A 22,593-nucleotide genomic window follows, 5' to 3' on the forward strand; every position below is an offset into this window, starting at 1 on the left:
CTTCACACATAACGATATTGTTAACGATATCGTTGCTATTTGTGACGTAGCAACGATATCGTTAATGAAATCGTTCTGTGTGACAGCGACCAACGATCAGGCCCCTGCTGGGAGATCGTTGGTCGCTGAACAAAGTCCAGAACTTTATTTGGTCGCTGGACTCCCTGGAGACATCGCTGGATCGGCGTGTGTGACACCGATCCAGCGATGTCTTCACTGGTAACCAGGGTAAACATCGGGTAACTAAGCGCAGGGCCGCGCTTAGTAACCCGATGTTTACCCTGGATACCATGCTAAAAGTTAAAAAAAACAAACACTACATACTTACCTACCGCTGTCTGTCCTCCAGCGCTGCGCTCTGCACTCCTCCTGTACTGTCTGTGAGCCGGAAAGCAGAGCGGTGACGTCACCGCTCTGCTTTCCGGCTCACAGACAGTACAGGAGGAGAGCAGAGAAGCAGAGCGCAGCGCTGGAGGACAGACGGCTGTAGGTAAGTATCTAGTGTTTGTTTTTTTTTAACTTTTAGCATGGTATCCAGGGTAAACATCGGGTTACTAAGCGCGGCCCTGCGCTTAGTTACCCGATGTTTACCCTGGTTACCGGCATAGTTGGTCGCTGGAGAGCGGTCTGTGTGACAGCTCTCCAGCGACCAAACAGCGACGCTGCAGCGATCCGGATCGTTGTCGGTATCGCTGCAGCGTCGCTTAATGTGAAGGGGCCTTATTTTCGAGATCAGTGGGACCATCAGCAACTAAAAAAAAGTTGCAAATTTTCTTAAAAGCACTAAAATTTTACCTACAAACTCATTTGGCAATTCAACATTACTATTAGTGGAGAAGTTGCCCATAGCCATCAATAAAGTAGTTATTTTTATTTCATTAGTTGCTTCGGAAAACTCTTCCATTATGATTTTGCACCAGAATTCGTAAACCTCCCGCCTGTCTAGAGATTGCAGCTCCAGCAGAGGAGGCCTTCCTGCAAGATAGCTGGAGATGATGGTACAGAGATCGGACAGATTGTAACTATGTCAACTATTCCAGAAATGATATACATTAATCACTGCTCTAATAGCCTCAAGTGTGCCGGAGATAAGACCAAAGCGAGCACACAACTATGTAGGAAACTAATCATTGGCCAGAGAGGGAAATGTTGACACTGGCCGCACACACCTCTGGTGTGGATCGCTAAAAATAATGCCAATGGAACACTATTTTAAAGCAAGCTATAAAGCGGTTCTTACCAGTGATAACGAGCTATCTGCTTGTCCCTTACTGCACACTGTGCCAACATGCATGAAGAGAATGCTGGGAAACAGCCGACTGCGGCCTCCGACCCCACGGGTGCTCGTGTTACACACATACAACATACAGTAGTCTAGGAGCCAAAGCCAGATTAGGAATGTCGATCAGGCGCCACACGCAATTGTGACCAGTCAGCCAATCAACAGGTGCAGTTCGGCGATTGGCTGAAGCTGCTGATGTATCCATCTATTTGGACATCATTGTTATGGGGACTCTTCCAATGACAAACGGGAAATAAGGAATGGACTATGCATGTGTATGGATACGTCAGGTGAGGTTGTCAGGTTGTTCACCCAGATAAAAGCCACCACCATGAAGCACAGAGGATCGTTCAGCCAACAAGCATCTAATGTGAAAGGCAGGCTTTAGGCTATGTGCACATGTTCAGGTTTTTTCGCGTTAAAAAAAACGCTATAAAAACTCATTAAAAACGCATAATATATGCATCCTATCATTTAGAATGCATTCTGCATGTTTTGTGCCCATGATGCGTTTTTTTCCGCAAAAAAAAAAAAAAAGCATTGCGGTAAAAAAAAGCAGCATGTTCATTAATTTTGTGGATTTTCTGCATTTTTCCTGCTATTCTATGCATTTGGGAAAAAACGCACCAAAAATGCATGAAGAAACGCGAAAAAAACGCATGCAGATTTCTGGCAGAAATGTCCGGTTTTTGTCAGGAAAATTTCTGCAAGAAATCCTGACGTGTGCACATACCCTAAAGGTACCTTCACACTCAGCGACGCTGCAGCGTTACCAACAACGATGTCGATCGCTGCAGCATCTCTGTTTGGTCGCTGGAGAGCTGTCACACAGACAGCTCTCCAGCGACCAACGATGCCGGTAACCAGGATAAACATCGGGTTACTAAGCGCAGGGCCGCGCTTAGTAACCCAATGTTTACCCTGGTTACCAGCGTAAAAGTAAAAAAAAAAAAAACACTACATACTTACCTTCCGCTGTCTGTCCCCGGCGCTCTGCTTCTCTGCACTGACTGAGCACAACGGCCGGAAGCAGAGCGGTGACGTCACCGCTGTGCTTTCCGGCTGGCCGGCGCTCACAGCCAGTGCAGAGGAGCACAGCGCCGGGGACAGACAGCGGAAGGTAAGTATGTAGTGTTTGTTTTTTTTTACTTTTACGCTGGTAACCAGGGTAAACATCGGGTTACTAAGCGTGGCCCTGCGCTTAGTAACCCGATGTTTACCCTGGTTACCAGTGAAGACATCGCTGAATCGGCGTCACACACGCCGATTCAGCGATGTCTGCAGGGAGTCCAGCGACGAAATAAAGTGCTGGGCTTTCTGCAGCTACCAACAACATCACAGCAGGATTCTGATCGCTGCTGCCTGTCAAACTGAACGATATCGCTAGCCAGGACGCTGCAACGTCAAGGATCGCTAGCGATATCGTTCAGTGTGAAGGTACCTTTAGGGAAGACATTCGCCACTCTGAACACACAAACATTAATATGCAGGTTCATCACTTGCTTTACTTCCTGCAGACCGAAAACATGACATTTCTCTATCCATTGACTTAGAATACTGTTCAGAATAAAATTTAAAAAAAATTGTTATAAAAAGGTTACAACAAACTCTGCGGTCAGACAAGAATAAAGGTGCCATTTTTAATGAAAATCTATTTCAAAAATATTGTAGAAACAGAAAAAAAGAGAGAGGGTTATTTCCAAAATAGTAAGTTGTCTCCCATTTATGTGTTAGGGGATAATTTACTGATCACTGGGAGTCCAACCTTTGTAACCTAACCTGATGCCAAAATGTTGGCTCTAGAACCAGATTCTCATGAGCCTTGGCTTTCTCCTGCAGTACCATAGACAATGAATGGAGCTCAAGTTTATGCACATCTAGCCAATCTGCTGGGGTCTGCTTTCCACGTCCTCTACTAAGGTTGGTTTATTATGGGCACTTTTCCTTCATCATTCCCAATATGATTTACTGCACATTACCTATGGATCCATGTTCCATTATAACTTGAGTGGAGTTAGCCATGTTTATTTTTGGTTGGGCTTCTTTATTATTACCCCATCTGGATATTTGTTTGTACTATGCATATATTACTTTATATCCTGGGACCCTCATGAATCATCTGAAATAATTTCTCAGTAGCTGCTACCATTTGTACTTTTTACTATATTTATTAATATACCGTATATACTAGAGTATAAGCCGAGAATTTCAGCCCTTTTTTTGGGCTGAAAGTCCCCCCCTCGGCTTATACTCTGGTCATACCCAGGGGTCGGCAGCGGAGGGGGAGCGGGGGCCATCTAATTATACTTACCTACTCCTGGTGCGGTCCCTGCTTCTTCCAGCGCTGCATATTCTTCCTGTACTGAGCGGTCACATGGTACCGCTCATTACAGTAATGAATATGCGGCTCCACCTTCCATAGGGGTGGAGCAGCATATTCATTACTGTAATGAGCGGTAACGGTGAAGGCTCAGTACAGGAAGAATATGCAGCGCCGGGAGAAGCAGGGACTGCACCGCGCCAGGAGCAGGTAGGTATACGGGGAGGGGGAGCGCAGCACTGCGCGATATTTACCTCTCCTCGTTCCGCTGCAGCTCAGTCATCAGCGTCCTCTGGCTGTGATGCTCAGGTCAGAGGGCACGGTGACGTTGTCAGTGCGCGCCCTCTGCTGAACGTCAGTGCTAGACGGAGCCGCACCCGAACAAGGAGCAGGTAAAAGTGCCGGGGTCCTGAGCGACGGAGAGGTGAGTATACGATTTATTTTTTTTATCGCAGCCACAGCAAATGGGGCAAGTGACTGTATGGAGCATGTTATGGGGCCATAACGATTTTGCAGCATTATAAGGGGCAGTGACTGTATGGAGCATTTGTATGGGGCCATAACGATTGTGCAGCACTATAAGGGGCAAGTGTCTGTATGGAGCATCTTATGGGGCCCTTATTACCCTTTATGCAGGATTATATGGGGCATATTTTAATATGGAGCATTTAATGGGGCCCATCAAACTTTATGGAGCATTATATGGGGCTCCTGATTCAATATGGATATTCAAAAACACTTAACCTACTGATGTCTCAATTAATTTTACTTTTATTGGTATCTATTTCTACTTTTGACATTTACCGGTAGCTGCTGCATTTTCCACCCTAAGGCTTATACTCGAGTCATTAAGTTTTCCCAGTTTTTTGTGGCAAACTTAGGGGGGGGTCGGCTTATACTCGAGTATATACGGTATATCTACTATATAATTGTCTAAGGGTCTGTCTGTCACGGAAATCTTAAGTCACCGATTGGTCGCGGCAATCAGCGACGGGCACAGTCCGGCGGCAAAATGGCCGCTCCTTACTCCCCGCAATCAGTGCCCGCTCCACTCTCTCCTCCAGTCAGCGCTCACACAGGGTTAATGGCAGCGTTAACGGACCGCGTTATGCCGCGGTGTAACGCACTCCGTTAATGCGGCTATTAACCCTGTGTGACCAACTTTTTTACTATTGATGCTGCCACGTAGTATATTGCCCAGCGACGTAGTATATTGCCCACTCCGTGGGCTGTGCTATACACTCCGTGGGCTGTGCTATACACTCCGTGGGCTGTGCTATACACTCCGTGGCTGGCCGTGAACAATCAGCGACAGGCGCAGTCCGGCCGCGAAATGGCGTGGGATTTGAACCACGCTTCGCTAGTTGGTCGCAGTTGGCCGAATCCTGTGTATTCAATGCATTATTCTAAAATCTTCATAAATAAACTACATACATTCTAGAACACCCTATGCGTTAGAATCGGGCCACCATCTAGTGTGTGTGTGTATGTATATGTGTGTGTGTATGTATATGTGTGTGTGTGTGTGTGTGTGTGTGTGTGTGTGTGTGTATGTGTGTGTGTGTGTGTGTATGTATACGTGTGTGTGTGTGTGTATGTATACGTGTGTGTGTGTGTGTATGTATATGTGTGTGTGTGTATGTATATGTGTGTGTGTGTGTGTGTGTGTATGTATATGTGTGTGTGTGTATGTATATGTGTGTGTGTGTGTGTATGTATATGTGTGTGTGTGTGTGTGTGTATGTATATGTGTGTGTGTGTGTATGTATATGTGTGTGTGTGTGTATGTATATGTGTGTGTGTGTGTATGTATATGTGTGTGTGTGTGTATGTGTGTGTGTGTATGTATATGTGTGTGTGTATGTATATGTGTGTATGTATATGTGTGTGTATGTATATGTGTGTGTATGTATATGTGTGTGTATGTATATGTGTGTGTATGTATGTGTGTGTATGTATATGTGTGTATGTGTATGTATATGTGTGTGTGTGTATGTATATGTGTGTGTGTATGTATATGTGTGTGTGTATGTATATGTGTGTGTATGTATATATGTGTGTGTATGTATATGGGTGTGTATGTATATGTGTGTGTATGTATATGTGTGTGTATGTACAGTTAGGTCCATATATATTTGGACAGAGACAACATTTTTCTAATTTTGGTTATAGACATTACCACAATGAATTTTAAACAAAACTATTCAGATGCAGTGGAAGTTCAGACTTTCAGCTTTAATTTGAGGGTATCCACATTAAAATTGGATGAAGGGTTTAGGAGTTTCAGCTCCTTAACATGTGCCACCCTGTTTTTAAAGGGACCAAAAGTAATTGGACAATTGACTCCAAGGCTATTTCATGGACAGGTGTGGGCAATCCCTTTGTTATGTCATTCTCAATTAAGCAGATAAAAGGCCTGGAGTTGATTTGAGGTGTGGTGCTTGCATTTGTTAGGTTTTGCTGTGAAGTAAACATGCGGTCAAAGGAGCTCTCCATGCAGGTGAAACAAGCCATCCTTAAGCTGTGAAAACTCACTGCAGGGGAGTAGGGAGGGACTAATCGGACTGTGACCGTCACTGATTGGTCGCAGCAGCCATGACAGGCAGCTGGCGAGACCAATCAGCGACTTGCATTTCCAAGACAGAGGCCGCAACCAATGAATATCCGAGCCAGAGAAAGAAAGACGGACAGACTGAAGTGACCCTTAGACAATTATATAGTGGAAAATATATATATATTTATATATATTATATTTATATATATATATATTATATATTTTCTTCGGCTGTCTCTTATAGGGATCATATGTGCATGTTTACATGTTTATGGGCCAATTTTATTTTTTTAATTACATTTTTTGGGGGACGTGGCACTAAGGCGTCACTACACCTTTTTGCTTTGTGTTTTCTATTTACTTATTTTTATGATGATCATACTGTCTTGTTATAATCAGCAATAAAATTTATATTTTAAATATTGCTCCAAGATCCATTTTTTTGCTTTTTTGGTTCTTTCTCCAGCAGTACCATAGACAATGAATGGAGTGGACCTCAAGCTTATGCACATCCACCCAATTCAAGGCACCCCATATAAAATGAAAATAAACTAAATATAGCAGCTGTTCTCATTACCTTTTCTTGAATGTTGTGTACTATTCTACAAATTTATCTAATTGGGGAAACTCATCACCTGAGATCTTCAAAAATCCTTCTCTTACAAATCAGATACTTTGACTCCAAGGGAAAATATTTTTGTGATCATGTCTTTATACCGAGGCACATGGAGTACAAGGCTATGAAACATTGGGCACATCTATACACATGGCTGCTGCCTGCATGAAGCTTAAAGCGTAGCTGTGACCTAAATACAGGGACAAGTTCATTCATCTATTAGCAGAAAAAATATAAATCCATTATAATGTTCAGCTAACAAGCGTGATCAAATAAGTTTGACTCCAAAGGCTCTTTCATGACTGCTTTCATTAGGCTAAAGGCTATGTGCACACCTTGCGTCGGGTCCCTGCGGGTTCTCCCGCAGCGGATTTGATAAATCTGCAGGGCAAAACAACTGCGGTTCTCCCTGCAGATTTATCGCGGTTTGTTCCGCGTTTTCCGCTGCGGGTTTCCGCCTATACTATTGATGCTGCATATGCAGCAATATGCAGCATCAATAGTAATGTTAAAAATAATAAAAATTGGTTATACTCACCCTCTGATGTCCGGATCTCCTGGGCGCTGCACCCGGCGGTCCGGTTCCAAAGATGCTGTGGGAGAAGGACCCTTCGTGACGTCACGGTCATGTGACCGCGACGTCACCGCAGGTCCTGGTCGCACAGCAACTCTGACCGGACGGCCGCGTGCAGCGCCCAGGAGCTCCGGACATCAGAGGGTGAGTATAACCAGATTTTTTATTTTTTAACCCCAAATATGGTTCCCAGGGCCTGGAGGAGAGTCTCCTCTCCTCCACCCCGGGTACCACCCGCACATTATCCGCTTACTTCCCGCAACGTGGGCACAGCCCCATGCGGGAAGTAAGCGGTTCAATGTATTCCTATGGGTGCAGAATCGCAGCGATTCTGCACAAAGAAGTGACATGCTGCGGGTTGTAAACCGCTGCGTTCCCGCGCGGTTTTTCCCGCAGCATGTGCACAGCGGTTTGCGGTTTCCATAGGGTTTACATGTTACTGTAAACGCTATGGAAACTGCTGCGGACCCGCAGCATCAAAATCGCGGCGGTTCCGCGGTAAAAACCGCTAAGTGTGAATATAGCCAAAGACATTTAACAGAAGCCAAAGGCAGGGACCAGCCTAGGACTAGTCCGTTAAATGGGTTGTCCGGTCTAAAATTAATTCTGCGCGCTGCAAGGATTCGCCCTTCTCTGCCTCAGGAACAGCGGTCAGGTATGTGATATGCATATTCCTGGGTACAACCCATCCAGTGGCCACAGCTCATGCAATACAAACCAGCTCTGGTTCAGGCAGGATAACTAAGGCTTCTTTCACATTTGCGTCAGTATGCGGCCGTCGCTAAGTGTCGGTGTGACGTACCGACGGACGTTGTGAAAATTCGGCACAACGTGGGCAGCGGATGCAGTTTTTCAACGCATTCGCAGCCCATTCTAAAGTCCCCGGGAGGAGGGGGCGGAGTTCCGGCCGCGCATGCGTGGTAGGATTTGCAGGATCTGACGTACGAAAAAACGTTCCCTTGAACATTTTTTCGTGACGACGGTCTGTGAAAACACGACGCATCCAGTGCAAAACGGACACGACGTATGGCCATACGTGGCGATCCGTCGGCAATACAAGTCTATGGGAAAAGACGCATCCTGCGGGCACATTTGCAGGATGCGTTTTTCCCAAAAACGACGCAAATGTGAAAGTAGTCTAAGTTGACAGGTTCCCTTTAAAAAGTCTAAATTTACATCAGTCATCCATAGGATTCCAATGAAAAAAAAAAAAGTTAGAAGCGTACACAAAAATGGAGGCAGCATTCATGAGGAGCAAGTAAAGAAAAAATGAAATGTGAAGGTCTGTAAACTACCTACTGTACATTAATTTTTTTGTCTTTTTTCTTGGATGCTCACCTGCTTCAATTGTATTGATTTATACTGTGCCCTGGGAGTTGGAGTTAATGCTTGGAGCATGATGTTATCACTACTATCATTTTAATCGTTTGCTCACTATTACTTAGTGCAGTCCTTGCGGTCTAAAAATTAAACTAAATGAATATTTGTTTAAAGTTTGGGTACGTGCCCTCTTCCAACATGACCTCAGAACCATTTAGCCTGCCTACCAGCATTTAGCCCATTTCCAATATGCACACCATATTTCCATTTTTAACCAATCAGATCTCTTTCTGGCATGATGCCTTTTTCCAAAATGGCTACTGTCGAACCATATTTCTAGAAAACATGTGGGGATCATGCGACTCTCTGGAGCCAGCTCCATCCTTTTAGTTTGTGTGATTTACACTATTTTGTATGGTGAGTGACCTGTACTGTAAATGTTTGCACTCACATTGCGCAGATTTTATGTGGATGCACAGCATATATCACCGCCGTTATGGAGTGACTGCAGACTTTACATTTTAGACCGGACAATCCCTTTAAGGCTAGTTTCACATTTGCGGTAGAGTCCGCAGAGTCTTGTCCGCAACTGCATGCAAAACGCATATTTGCGCAGCGTTTTTTTATTCGCATCAGCTTACGCATGACGGCAAAAAAAAAGAAGCTGCGTTTGCATGCGTTTTTGTGCATGTTTGCAATTTTTATGCGCATGTGTTTAATATGTCAAGGAGGACATGTCTCAATGGGAGTGTAAATCAGTTCCTGGACATGTGCAGTCTGAAGTACGCAAGCACAGCGAATGCATGTATACGCAAATACATGCGTTCCCATAGGCAGTAATGCGTTTTTTGAACGCACTCATCCGCATGCCTGCACATATTTGATGGAAATTTGCCGCCTCCAAAATTGCAACATGGTGCATTAGCCGCGCCCCGCAGCACACCGCGAAAAGACGCATGCGTAAACAAACGCAGGCGAACGCATGAACCTGCGTCAACAATGTAAAATTAAATAGATTAATCTAAGGACGTAGAGAAGTCAATTACCAAAAGTATATTTTATTGTTGAAAGAAAAATTATTTGACCAGACATACAGTGAGCCAATGTTTCGGCCACAATTGGCCTTCGTCAAGGCAATTATCTGTATGGTGGTACAAGGAGTGAAACTGGCAAAATAGGATGTGTAGGGTCCCGGATACAGCCGCAATAAAAATGAGGTGCCATCAATGTAAAAGATATGAAATCAAGACGCATGCGGATGTATGCATCAGAAACGCCGCAGACACAACGCAAATGTGAAACCGGCCTAAGTATGGTTTGGGAGATCTCCCTACATATTTGATAAACTGAAGGAAGACATGCCATCTGAAAAGAGCTGAACTCATATGCATGTAAGATACCATCCAAGTACAGACCATGATCTCTGGACCAGCCGCTGGTCTTCAGACCCAAACTCCAGTCTCAGGTATATTTGAGGTTGTTGAGTTCAGGTGAGGTGACTCAAGGCTGGTCAAAAAAATAATAAAATCACAGTCTGTACAGAGACCGTGTTCAGCAGTCAGAGCTCGTCCAGATGAGTATATAAGCAGACTAAGCTTGGTTCACACTTTCGTTCAGCAGCCCTGCGTACTTCCTCCCATAAGCTCCGCCTACTTCCGTATGCGTCCTGCGTACCTATCTTTAACATTGGGTACGCAGGGACATGCGGTTGTATGCGGATGCGTCCGCATGCGGCGTTTTGATGTGCAGAAGAACGCATAATGTTGCATTTTCTTTAATTCACACAACGATTTCGTTAACGATATTGTTGCTTTTTGTGACGTAGCAACGATATCGTTAACAAAATCGTTATGCGTGACAGCGACCAACGATCAGGCCCCTGCTGGGAGATCGTTCGTCACTGGGAATGATCAGGACCTTTTTTTGGTCGCTGATCACCCGCTGTCATCGCTGAATCGGCGTGTGTGACGCCGATCCAGCGATGTGTTCACTGGTACCCAGGGTAAATATCGGGTTACTAAGCGCAGGGCCGCGCTTAGTAACCCGATATTTACCCTGGTTACCATTGTAAAAGTTAAAAAAAAACAAAACAAAAACAGTACATACATTCCTGTCACGTCCCCCGGCGTCAGCTTCCCGCACTGACTGTCAGCGCCGGCCGGCCGTAAAGCAGAGCACAGCGTTGACATCACCGCTCTGCTTTACGGCCGGTGCTTACACAGTGCAGGGAAGCTGACGCTGGGGGACGTGACAGGAATGTGAGTGTTTTTTTTTACTTTGACAATGGTAACCAGGGTAAATATCGGGTTACTAAGCGCGGCCCTTAGTAACCCGATGTTTACCCTGGTTACCCGGGGACTTCGGCATCGTTGAAGACAGTTTCAACGATGCCGAAGTTGTTCCCCGGATCGTTGGTCGCTGGACAGAGCTGTCTGTGTGACAGCTTCCCAGCGACCACACAACGATTTACCAACGATCACGGCCAGGTCGTATCGCTGGTCGTGATTGTTGGTAAATCGTTTAGTGTAACGGTACCTTTAGCCTTAGTGCATCACAAATCGCACATGGACTTAAAAAAAAAACAAAAAAAAAAACAAAAAAAAAAAAAAACACTCAGCATGCACTTTTCTGGTTTATTTTACAGACCAGAGTAATTTCAGCTCTGGCACCCATTAACGATGCAGACGAGCCTTTATTTTGATCAAAAAAACTTTAATGGACATGCCAAAACCCCCAAAAAGTGTTTCCCCTTTATTTGATAAGGGGAAAGAAGGGTGATTTGAATTATTTAAATTATTCGTTACATTATCTTTTAATCCCCTTAGACAACTTTCAGTGATTCTGCAATCTATAGTAAAAACCAATCTGATATTGAATCAATCTTCAGTGGAATAACAAAATGAAGGGACCCATAACCCCTGTGATCACAAAGCAGAGGTCAGTTGGGACCCGATGCGAATGAGCACTGGCGAATGTTTCACTGAAATGTTGCTGTCAGTTTGACAGCAGCATCTAATATTGATAGCAGCATCTAAATGGTCAACAGCCTTGGCAAGACTTCAGCCTCCCCCTGTGTGGAGCACCACCCAAGGCGTTAATCCACTTCCTAATGCAGGAAGGAATAAGAAAAGAAAAGGCTGCATAACTTTCTACCCTCAATGTACAGCAGTAATATTTTATTCTATATACAGATGGTCATTAATAAAGTCAGTAATGATGCCCTAATAGCATTTTAGGAGTAACAAATCTTTAAAACCTGATACATGTTGTTTAATGTTATGATAACACTACAAAAAGAAAACAACATGATCCCATATTAATACAAAAAAAAACCATAATATAATAAAACCTACTGTGGTAGAAAAGACTTTCCACCAACACATTCAAAACATATTACATCGGTGCATAAAACTTTGAGGGAGGAATTACAAGAGGTGACAGCTTTGAAGTTTCTGGTAGAGACGGGCTAGAAGGTTTCTTAAGAGTGGCATCATTAACTATATAATTGGAATTAGTGCAATTTTCTCCTCAATCAGCTTCACTACTGTCAAAGACAACCTGTCACAGTTTTATTTATTACCACCAAAAGCCACTAAAATACATATTAAGTTGTGTTCCCCTTCCCTTAATTATTTCATATATTCAACATGTTTTATCGTTTATATATCTGTCATATTTATTTTGTAATTTATTTCACACATTGTGCCCTCACATAAGTTGATAAACATCTGAAGGGCTTTTATCCTGCAGATGTCCACTGTGACTGGCATATTAGTCCCAGTCCCATACGGCCTGCACTGCTGACTGGGCCTGCCTTCTCTGCATCAGGTAATCACATGATTCGGGTTCAGTGAAGGAAGTACTTTTAGCTCTTTCTATACTGTATACACAGCCTTTATTCAGTGTTGTGTATATAGTTAACAGAAAGGCAGAAATGGTAATAAATCATCTCGGCCTGCTCTACAGTGAGGCTGGCTGTGTGACAGCTAGTTCTCCGCTCCTGCATGATACGATTTCAGCAGCTGCTGACTTCATAATAATGTTCAAAAAAGTCAGCCATATGCGGACTGTACCAACTGCTTAAAAGTTGACGGGTGTCTGGAAACCGTTATCCCCACCTCTGCCGTTCATGGCCGCTGCGCTGTTCCCGAAACTCCCAATTATTTTTATGGCAGTTGCACAAATTGGAGTACAGCTGCACATGGTTGTTATTGTAATCCCAACCGAAGTGGTGGGGAATTAGATACAGTTATTACACCGTGGCCATGGAAGACCGAGATGGGAATAATCCTTTAAAGTGTGAACATATATTCCCCTTAAAGGGAATCTGTCACCCCAAAATTTGCCTATAAGCTGCGGCCACCAGCATCAGGGGCTTATCTATAGCATTCTGTAATGCTGTAGATAAGCCCCCGATGTATCCTGAAAGAGAAGAAAAACAAGTAAGATTATACTCACCCAGGGGCGGTCCCGATGTGGTTCGGTCCGATGGGTGTCTGGGTTTGGCGCCTCCCATCTTCATACGATGATGTCCTCTGCTTCCTGCCGCAGCTCCTGTGCAGGCGTACTATATGTTATGTATTACCTGTTGAGGGCAGAGCAAAGTACTGCAGTGCACAGGAGCTGGGCCTCTCTGACCTTTCCCTGCGCACTGCAGTACTTTGCTCTGCCCTCAACAGGTAAAACAGATAACAGATAAAGTACGCCTGCACAGGAGCCGCGGCAGGAAGCAAAGAAGAGGACGTCATCGTATGAAGATGGAAGGCGCCAAACCCAGACGCCCATCGGACCAGACCACACCGGAACCGCCCCTGGGTGAGTATAATCTAACTTGTTTTTCTTTCAAGTGAACCTCAACACAAACCCCAACACAAACCCTAACCCTAAAACACAAACTCTAACCCAAACCCTCACCCTAGCCCTAACCCTAGGGATCCTAACCCTTATGGTTAGGGTTTGGGGGTGGCTTATCAGTGTGTATTCTTGTGTTTTTCTATAAAAACGCATGCAAACGCATGTGCTTAAAAACGCATGCGTTTACATAGACATCAATAGGTTTTTTTGCCGCAAAAAAACGCCGCTAAAATTACTACATGTTGCACTTGTGCAACACAACGCATGCAGAGAAAAACGCATGCGTTGCAAAAACGCGTCAAAACGCATGCAAAAAAACGCATGCGTTTTTAATGTTATGTATAGGGAAAAAACGCATGCGTTTTTTTGCGCAAAAACGCAAAAAAAAAAACGCAAATGTGAAACCAGCCTAAGTGCGCGCCCTCTGCTGAGCGTCAGTGCTGGAGACGGAGCCGCACGAGGAGCAGGTAAATATTGAAAGCGCCGGCGTCCTGAGCGAAGAGAGGAGAGTATGTGATTTTTTTTTTTTTTATTGCAGCAGCATTATATATGGAGCATCTATGGGGCCATAATCAACGGTGCAGAGCAATATATATGGGGCACAACTTTCTATGGAGCATCTATGGGGCCATAATGAACGGTGCAGAGCATTATATACGGCACAGCTTTATGTGGAGCATCTATGGGGCCATAATGAACGGTATGGAGCATCTATTTTTATTTTTGAAATTCACCGGTAGCTGCTGCATTTCCCACCCTAGGCTTATACTCGAGTCAATAAGTTTTCCCAGTTTTTTGTGGCAAAATTAGGGGGGGGGTCGGCTTATACTTGGATCGGCTTATACTCGAGTATATACGGTATAAAGGCATTGTAGCATGATCGGATCTATAATAGCTGTATATTCATTTTACTTAGCAACATAAATTTATTGAGAAGAAAAAAAATTATTCCTCAAAATGGCTCCGGCTGCGCAGTAGCATAATTTGGAACGTGATAGATGCTATTGTACAGGAGCCATCACCAGCCCCATTTTGCTAGAGGGAAAAAAAAAACCCAAAACATTCTATTCATCAAGATGGCGCCACCTGCACAAGGGCATTTATCAGATCGCCGATAGATGCCACTGCGCAGTAGCATCTATCGTGTTCCGAATAATGCTACTGCGCCATTTTGAGGAAAACTTTCTCAACAAATTTATCTCTCTAAGTAAATGGATATATGGATATTAGAGATCCGATCATGCTACAATGCAGGCGCCACCGCCTGTATGATGAATGTAATTTTTTTTTTTCCAAAACAATAAGATACAGTATGTAAAATAGGGGGCAAGTCCCTGCGGGATCAGTGACCTGTCATAAGCCATACGGATGAATATGTAAGCAGAGCACCACATTAAGGGTATGTGCAGACGTTGCGGATTGGGCCCTGCGGATCCGAAGCAGTTAACCATGCATTGTACAGTACCAAGTAAACGTGTGCAAAACAAAATCTGCAGTGCACATGCTGTGGAAAATTCAGTGCGGAAACACTTCGGTTTATTTTCTGCAGCATGTCAATTCTTTGTGCGGTTTCCGCAGTGCTTTACACCTATTCCATAATAGGAATCCGCAGGTGTAAAAACGCAAGTGAAATCTGCACAAAAACTGCACTAAATCCGTAGGGAACCCGCAGGTAAAACACAGGGCGTTTTACCTGTGGATTCTGCAGAATCCGTGCGAAAAAATTCGCAATGGAATCCGCAACGTGTGCACATACCCTTAGGCTATGTGCACACAATGAAGCTTTTGTGGTGTTTTTCTACACAGAAATGGGCCAAAAACGCTATGGAATCCTTATGCAAGCTGTGTTGTGCACATGATCAGCAATTTTTCTTAAGTATTTGCAGGGCGTTTTTTTTTTTGGAGCATGTCAATGCGTTTCTGCAACACTTTTCACCCATTGACTTCAATTGAGTAAGTCAAATCTGCAGCAAAACCGCAGGTATAAAGAACTTTCTCACGCAGCAGTGGTGCCATAAGGGAGATCACAGGAGCAGATCAGCTGGTGAACTCCAACGGCAGCTCAGTGATACACTGCGGGAGCGATTACCTCCTGTCAGTGTCTATGAGAGCAGTCACATGACTGATGTGAAAGCTCTCTAAGTGATCAGGATCGTCGTGGGACATTATGGGTTATCTTCTCAGCAGACAGGTGAAGAATATTGTGGTACATTTCATTTTTGTTGTAGGAGGCGTTGGCGTCGGTGGATTACGCGTTCAGTGAGTATGGTTTAATTAAGATTCATTAAAGGAGTCTGACATTATTTCAAATAAAGGACTTTATTCTGGATGTCTGTTTTATACAATATCACTATGGGGTTACTAATGGATAGGTGTGTTATAGACGCCTCAACCTGTGGGCTTGATGTCACCCAACAATACAAAGGTGACATCAACCACACACACATATGAACCTCACTTGCCACCACTACAGGGCAAGTGGGAAGCGGAAGGCTAAACGCCAGATTTGGCGCATCTTATAGAAGCGCCTTTTCTGAAGCAGCTGAGATGATTATGTTTTTTAGTCTGGGAGGGGCCAATATCCATGACCCCTCCCTAGGCTATTAACCCCTTCATGACCCTTCAGTGTTCGTTTTTCAAAACAGCTGACATGTTGCGGCTTTGATGTGGGTTCACCGCCGGAGCCCACATCAAAGCAGGGGATCTGACCTCGGACGTACTATCCCGTCTGAGGTCAGAAAGGGGTTAATATCAGCCCACAGCTGTCCGCCTAGCCTTTGCTGGTTAGATTTTATATGGGACTCAATTTTTTCTGGTGTCCCCCTGTAAATTAGCCAGTAAGGGCTAAGCAAACAGCCGTGAGCTTATATTAATAGCCTAGGAACCTTTATGGCTACTGGCTCCTTCCCAGATTATCATCAACCCTCAGCCTTCCCTCTGCTGGTTACTAAAATTATGCGGGAGCCCAAGCAATTTTTTTTTTCTTTAGAATGAACAGATGCTGTCTGGTTAATGTTTGTGTGCGTTTGTTTTGTCAACACTCCTACATAATATGTAAAAAAGGGAAAAAATCTTCAGCTCACCCAAATGGAGTCCAAATTCCAAGAAGAAATCCGAGCAAGGATCAAGCGTGCAGCCAACAACGTCATGGATACAAAAGAAACGAGGGAGATCCAGCTCCAGGAAGGGAAATAGTCTCTGATAAAATCCAAAATAGCTTTATTGTCATGAAAAAATTTAAAATGTGGACTCCAATGACAAGTGGTATAACAAAGGAATCACATAGCAGCTCTCACTGCACTGAACGCGTTTCGAACACAGCTGTGTTCTTAGTCCTTAGTATATACTGAGGACTAAGAACACAGCTGTGTTCGAAACGCGTTCAGTGCAGTGAGAGCTGCTATGTGATTCCTTTGTTATACCACTTGTCATTGGAGTCTACATTTTAAATTTTTTCATGACAATAAAGCCATTTTGGATTTTATCAGAGACTATTTCCCTTCCTGGAGCTGGATCTCCCTCATTTCTTTAACACTCCTACATAGGCTGGTGACAATGTGTGCGTTACTGTTTACTTATTGGCTTCTTAATAAGGGAGTCGGGCTGACAACTTTTCATTACTAAGCATAAAGCTAGGTGTCAATGACAGATGCCGACACCAAGCGCTAACCCGTTACTCTGATGCCAGTACATGTTGAACAAAAATTACATCACAAAACTTAAAAAAAAAAAAATCTTTAGCTCAAAAAAGCCTTCATTCCTGTACAAAAACACGCGTTTTTGCAGAAGTATTTTTCCTTCTGAGATGCAGAAACCTTGCAGAAATTTCCTCAGGCAAATACTCAATGTGGGCACATCAAACTACAAATAAAGATTAAACAGCCACAAGAAGGATTTCATCAACCAAGTCATCATTTTAATCAGTATAACAGCACCAACCTGGCACTGTATGTAGGTTACTAAGCACAATCCTGCGGACAAGTTCACTTTAAAGGATTATTCTCTAAAATCCTCAGGTGCACACTGTGCATTGCCTCCTGGCTTCCAGTTAGCTGGGTGGCAGTGGTCTAATGAAGATTGACGGGTTGGCACATCACTATCGATGCCCCAATCTTTGTTCCTTTGGATGTTATTGGCAAATCAGCTTTGTCTCTGCAGCACAGAGGAATGCAGGAGTACTGAAGCTGTGTATTAAACCACGCACCCCTTGCTTAAGACACCGGCCACCTCTGACACACTGTAGAGGGGGAGTGGTGAACAGCTATAGAATTAAAAATCCTTCTGTGGGTGGAGACTTTAAAAGTTTTCAGCAGTTAAGAGATGAAACCCAGCTACCACATACAGTAAGTACTTTTTCAGTACCTTCAATTGAGACACGCATGGCATAAACATAAGTCCCTTACATAATCATTTATTGTTTTCTGTGATTGGAAACCAGGATCGTGTCGCTGGTGCAATTTCTAGATTTTATTAACTACTCCTTTCCCAGGTTATAGATAAGCATCCGATGAAGCTTAAAGATAAATGGTAGCATGCGGTTGGGAAAGAGCAGTGGGATGACATATCCTCGATTCCCAAGCTGTCTCATAGTGAGGCATAAAGGCTGTCACAGATGTACCTGCTGCATCTGCTCTACAGGACTCCCAATTCCTGCATAAAATTGGGGTAAGAGGATGACTTGTGCCTGAGATGCGGTTTGGGCCCTGTTGATTTGCTACATATGCTTTTGTCAAGTGGTTCCATCTGGAATTTCTGGACACGTGGTGTTTACGGTTGGAATTCCCACGCATCCTCTGGTTTGTGTCTTGGGTTTTGTGGACAGGGTTGCTGAAGATGCAAATATGACACCAAGGCTTCTTTCACACTTCAGTCTTTTTGTTTCAGTCAAAATCCGTAGTTTTGTAAAAAAAAAAAAAAAAAAAACATCCAGCTAATTTGTCCACTGGATCCGTCTTTCTCTCAGACAAAGTAACGTTTTTTGTCTGTGTCGAAAAGTCAGACAGCGACGGATCCAGCGGCATCTGTCGTTGGCTAGAAAGGAAGTCTAAGGACGAAGGATCAGTTGCTGTCCGTCGACGGACTCTTTTTTTTTTTTTTTTTACACTGAGCATGCTCCAAATCTGTATTTAGTAGCCAGTTGGGCAGACAGCCCCAAATCTATATAAACCTGCCATGTGGCTTCATTCCTCAATGTGCCAGCAAGGAGCATACAAGCAAGAAGCCTGCCAGCAACCTGCCTGATGGATAGATGCATAGATGGTCACAATATTTGCTAGAACTCCTTCCATTTCTGCCACTTGCAATACAACCTCTCAAAGATGGGGTGTTAGACACTCAATATACAGGTTTCCATTATTTTCCAGTAGCCAATCACGTTTGAGAGCCTCCCATTTGGAGAGATGGAAAAAAACAGATGCGACGGATCCTGTTGGATCCGTTGTTTTCGTCTTTCACTATTTGACGGATCCGTCGCGACGACTGATGCCAGAAGACTGAAGTGTGAAAGAGGCCTTAAAAGAACGTTGTATCAAGGCAAAAAAAATTATAGCAGCAAACTGGTTGGACAACGCGCCAAAAACATTTAGGGGCCTTTATGGAAAAAATGAATCTACTGCTATGTCTGGAAGAAGGAGTATATCATAAGAGAGCCCTGGATAAATTCTGTAAAATATGGGAGTACTGGAAAATTCACCAAGGCATGGATATTATGTCCTTACTTGGGGGTGCTGGGTTTCCCTATTGTCCTTCCTGTTTCAGGTGAAAATAAAGAACTTGGGAGACTTGAGACTTATTTTTCATAATGTTTATTTCCACATTATTCAGCTTAACCCCTCTGTGACCTTAGACGTACTATCCCGTCGAGGTGCCCTGGGCTTATCTGACCCTGGACGGGATAGTACGTCATAGCCGATCGGCCGCGCTCACGGGGGGAGCGCGGCCGATCGCGGCCGGGTGTCAGCTGCTTATCGCAGCTGACATCCGGCACTATGTGCCAGGAGCGGTCACGGACCGCCCCCGGCACATTAACCCCTGGCACACCGCGATCAAAGATGATCGCGATGTGCCGGCGGTGCAGGGAAGCACCGCGCAGGGAGGGGGCTCCCTGCGGGCTTCCCTGAGACCCCCGGAGCAACGCGATGTGATCGCGTTGCTGCGAGGGTCTCACCTCCCTCCCTGCTCCCTCCAGCCCCGGATCCAAGATGGCCGCGGATCCGGGTCCTGCAGGGAGGGAGGTGGCTTCACAGAGCCTGCTCAGAGCAGGCACTGTGAAGCCTGCAGCGCTGCATGTCAGATCAGTGATCTGACAGAGTGCTGTGCAAACTGTCAGATCACTGATCTGTGATGTCCCCCCCTGGGACAAAGTAAAAAAAAAATTTTCCAAATGTGTAAAAAAAATTAAAAAAAATATTCCAAAACAATGAAAAAAAAATATATATATATTATTCCCATAAATACATTTCTTCATCTAAATAAAAAAAAAACCAATAAAAGTACACATATTTAGTATCGCCGCGTCCGTAACGACCCGACCTATAAAACTGTCCCACTAGTTAACCCCTTCAGTAAACACCGTAAGAAAAAAAAAAAAAAAACGAGGCAAAAAACAACGCTTTATTATCATACCGCCGAACAAAAAGTGGAATAACACGCGATCAAAAGGACAGATATAAATAACCATGGTACCGCTGAAAGCGTCATATTGTCCCGCAAAAAAAGAGCCACCATACAGCATCATCAGCAAAAAAATAAAAAAGTTATAGTCCTGAGAATAAAGCGATGCAAAAATAATTATTTTTTCTGTAAAATAGTTTTTATCGTATAAAAGCGCCAAACCATAAAAAAATGATATAAATGAGGTATCGCTGTAATCGTACTGACCCGAAGAATAAAACTGATTTATCAATTTTACCAAACGCGGAACGGTATAAACGCCTCCCCCAATAGAAATTCATGAATAGCTGGCTTTTGGTCATTCTTCCTCACAAAAATCGGAATAAAAAGCGATCAAAAAATGTCACGTGCCCAAAAATGTTTTCAATAAAAACGTCAACTCGTCCCGCAAAAAACAAGACCTCACATGACTCTGTGGACCAAAATATGGAAAAATTATAGCTCTCAAAATGTGGTATTGCAAAAAATATTTTTTGCAATAAAAAGGGTCTTTCAGTGTGTGACGGCTGCCAATCATAAAAATCCGCTAAAAAACTCGCTATAAAAGTAAATCAAACCCCCCCTTCATCACCCCCTTAGTTAGGGAAAAATAAAAAAAAATGTATTTATTTCCATTTTCCCATTAGGGCTAGGGTTAGGGCTAGGGTTAGGGCTAGGGTTAGGGCTAGGGTTGGGGCTAGGGTTGGGGCTAGGGCTGGGGCTAAAGTTAGGGTTAGGGCTAAAGTTAGGGTTAGGGTTTAGATTACATTTACAGTTGGGAATAGGGTTGGGATTAGGGTTAGGGGTGTGTCAGGGTTAGAGGTGTGGTTAGGGTTACCGTTGGAATTAGGGTTAGGGGTGTGTTTAGATTAGGGTTTCAGTTATAATTGGGGGGTTTCCACTGTTTCGGCACATCAGGGGCTCTCCAAACACGACATGGCGTCCGATCTCAATTCCAGCCAATTCTGCGTTGAGAAAGTAAAACAGTGCTCCTTCCCTTCCGAGCTCTCCTGTGTGCCCAAACAGGGGTTTACCCCAACATATGGGGTATCAGCGTACTCAGGACAAATTGGACAACAACTTTTGTGGACCAATTTCTCCTGTTACCCTTGGGAAAATACAAAACTGGGGGCTAAAAAATAATTTTTGTGGGAAAACAAAAAGATTTTTTATTTTCACGGCTCTGCGTTATAAACTGTAGTGAAACACTTGGGGGTTCAAAGTTCTCACAACACATCTAGATAAGTTCATTGAGGGGTCTAGTTTCCAATATGGGGTCACTTGTGGGGGGTTTCTACTGTTTAGGTACATTAGGGGCTCTGCAAACGCAATGTGACGCCTGCAGACCAATCCATCTAAGTCTGCATTCCAAATGATGCTCCTTCCCTTCCGAGCCCTCCCATGCGCCCAAACGGTGGTTCCCCCCCCACATATCGGGTATCAGCGTACTCAGGACAAATTGGACAACAACATTTAGGGTCCAATTTCTCCTGCTAACCTTGGAAAAATACAAAACTGGGGGCTAAAATATAATTTTTGTGGAAAAAAAAATATTTTTTATTTGCATGGCTCTGCGTTATAAACTGTAGTGAAGCCCTTGGTGGGTCAAAGTGCTCACCACACATCCAGATAAGTTCCTTAGGGGGTCTACTTTCCAAAATGGTGTCACTTGTGGGGGGTTTCAATGTTTAGGCACATCAGTGGCTCTCCAAACGCAACATGGCGTCCCATCTCAATTCCTGTCAATTTTGCATTGAAAAGTCAAACGGCGCTCCTTCCCTTCCGAGCTCTCCCATGCGCCCAAACAGTGGTTTACTGCCACATATGGGGTATCAGCGTACTCGGGACAAATTGGACAACAACTTTTGAGGTCCAATTTCTTCTCTTACCCTTGGAAAAATAAAAAATTGGGGGCAAAAATATAATTTTTGTGAAAAAATATGATTTTTTATTTTTACGGTTCTGCATTATAAACTTCTGTGAAGCACTTGGTGGGTCAAAGTGCTCACCACACCTCTAGATAAGTTCCTTAGGGGGTCTACTTTCCAAAATGGTGTCACTTGTGGGGGGTTTCAATGTTTAGGCACATCAGTGGCTCTCCAAACGCAACATGGCGTCCCATCTCAATTTCTGTCAATTTTGCATTGAAAAGTCAAACTGCGCTCCTTCCCTTCCGAGCTCTCCCATGCGCCCAAACAGTGGTTTACTGCCACATATGGGGTATCAGCGTACTCAGGACAAATTGGACAACAACTTTTTGGGTCCAATTTCTCCTGTTAACCTTGGTAAAATAAAACAAATTGGAGCTGAAGTAAATTTTTTGTGTAAAAAAGTTAAATGTTCATTTTTATTTAAACATTCCAAAAATTCCTATTAAACACCTGAAGGGTTAATAAACTTCTTGAATGTGGTTTTGAGCACC

The 22,593-nt window shown here is 43.9% G+C and overlaps 1 protein-coding gene across 1 annotated transcript in view; it reads right to left on the bottom strand.

Annotated features, from left to right (window-relative positions):
* DNAJB6 (DnaJ heat shock protein family (Hsp40) member B6) overlaps positions 1-22,593 on the bottom strand; it is a 133,141-nt gene that overhangs the window by 107,883 nt on the left and 2,665 nt on the right. The window lies entirely within an intron of this gene.

This window comes from Ranitomeya imitator, chromosome 6 (genome assembly GCF_032444005.1).
Source record: "Ranitomeya imitator isolate aRanImi1 chromosome 6, aRanImi1.pri, whole genome shotgun sequence".
Taxonomy (NCBI): domain Eukaryota; kingdom Metazoa; phylum Chordata; class Amphibia; order Anura; family Dendrobatidae; genus Ranitomeya; species Ranitomeya imitator.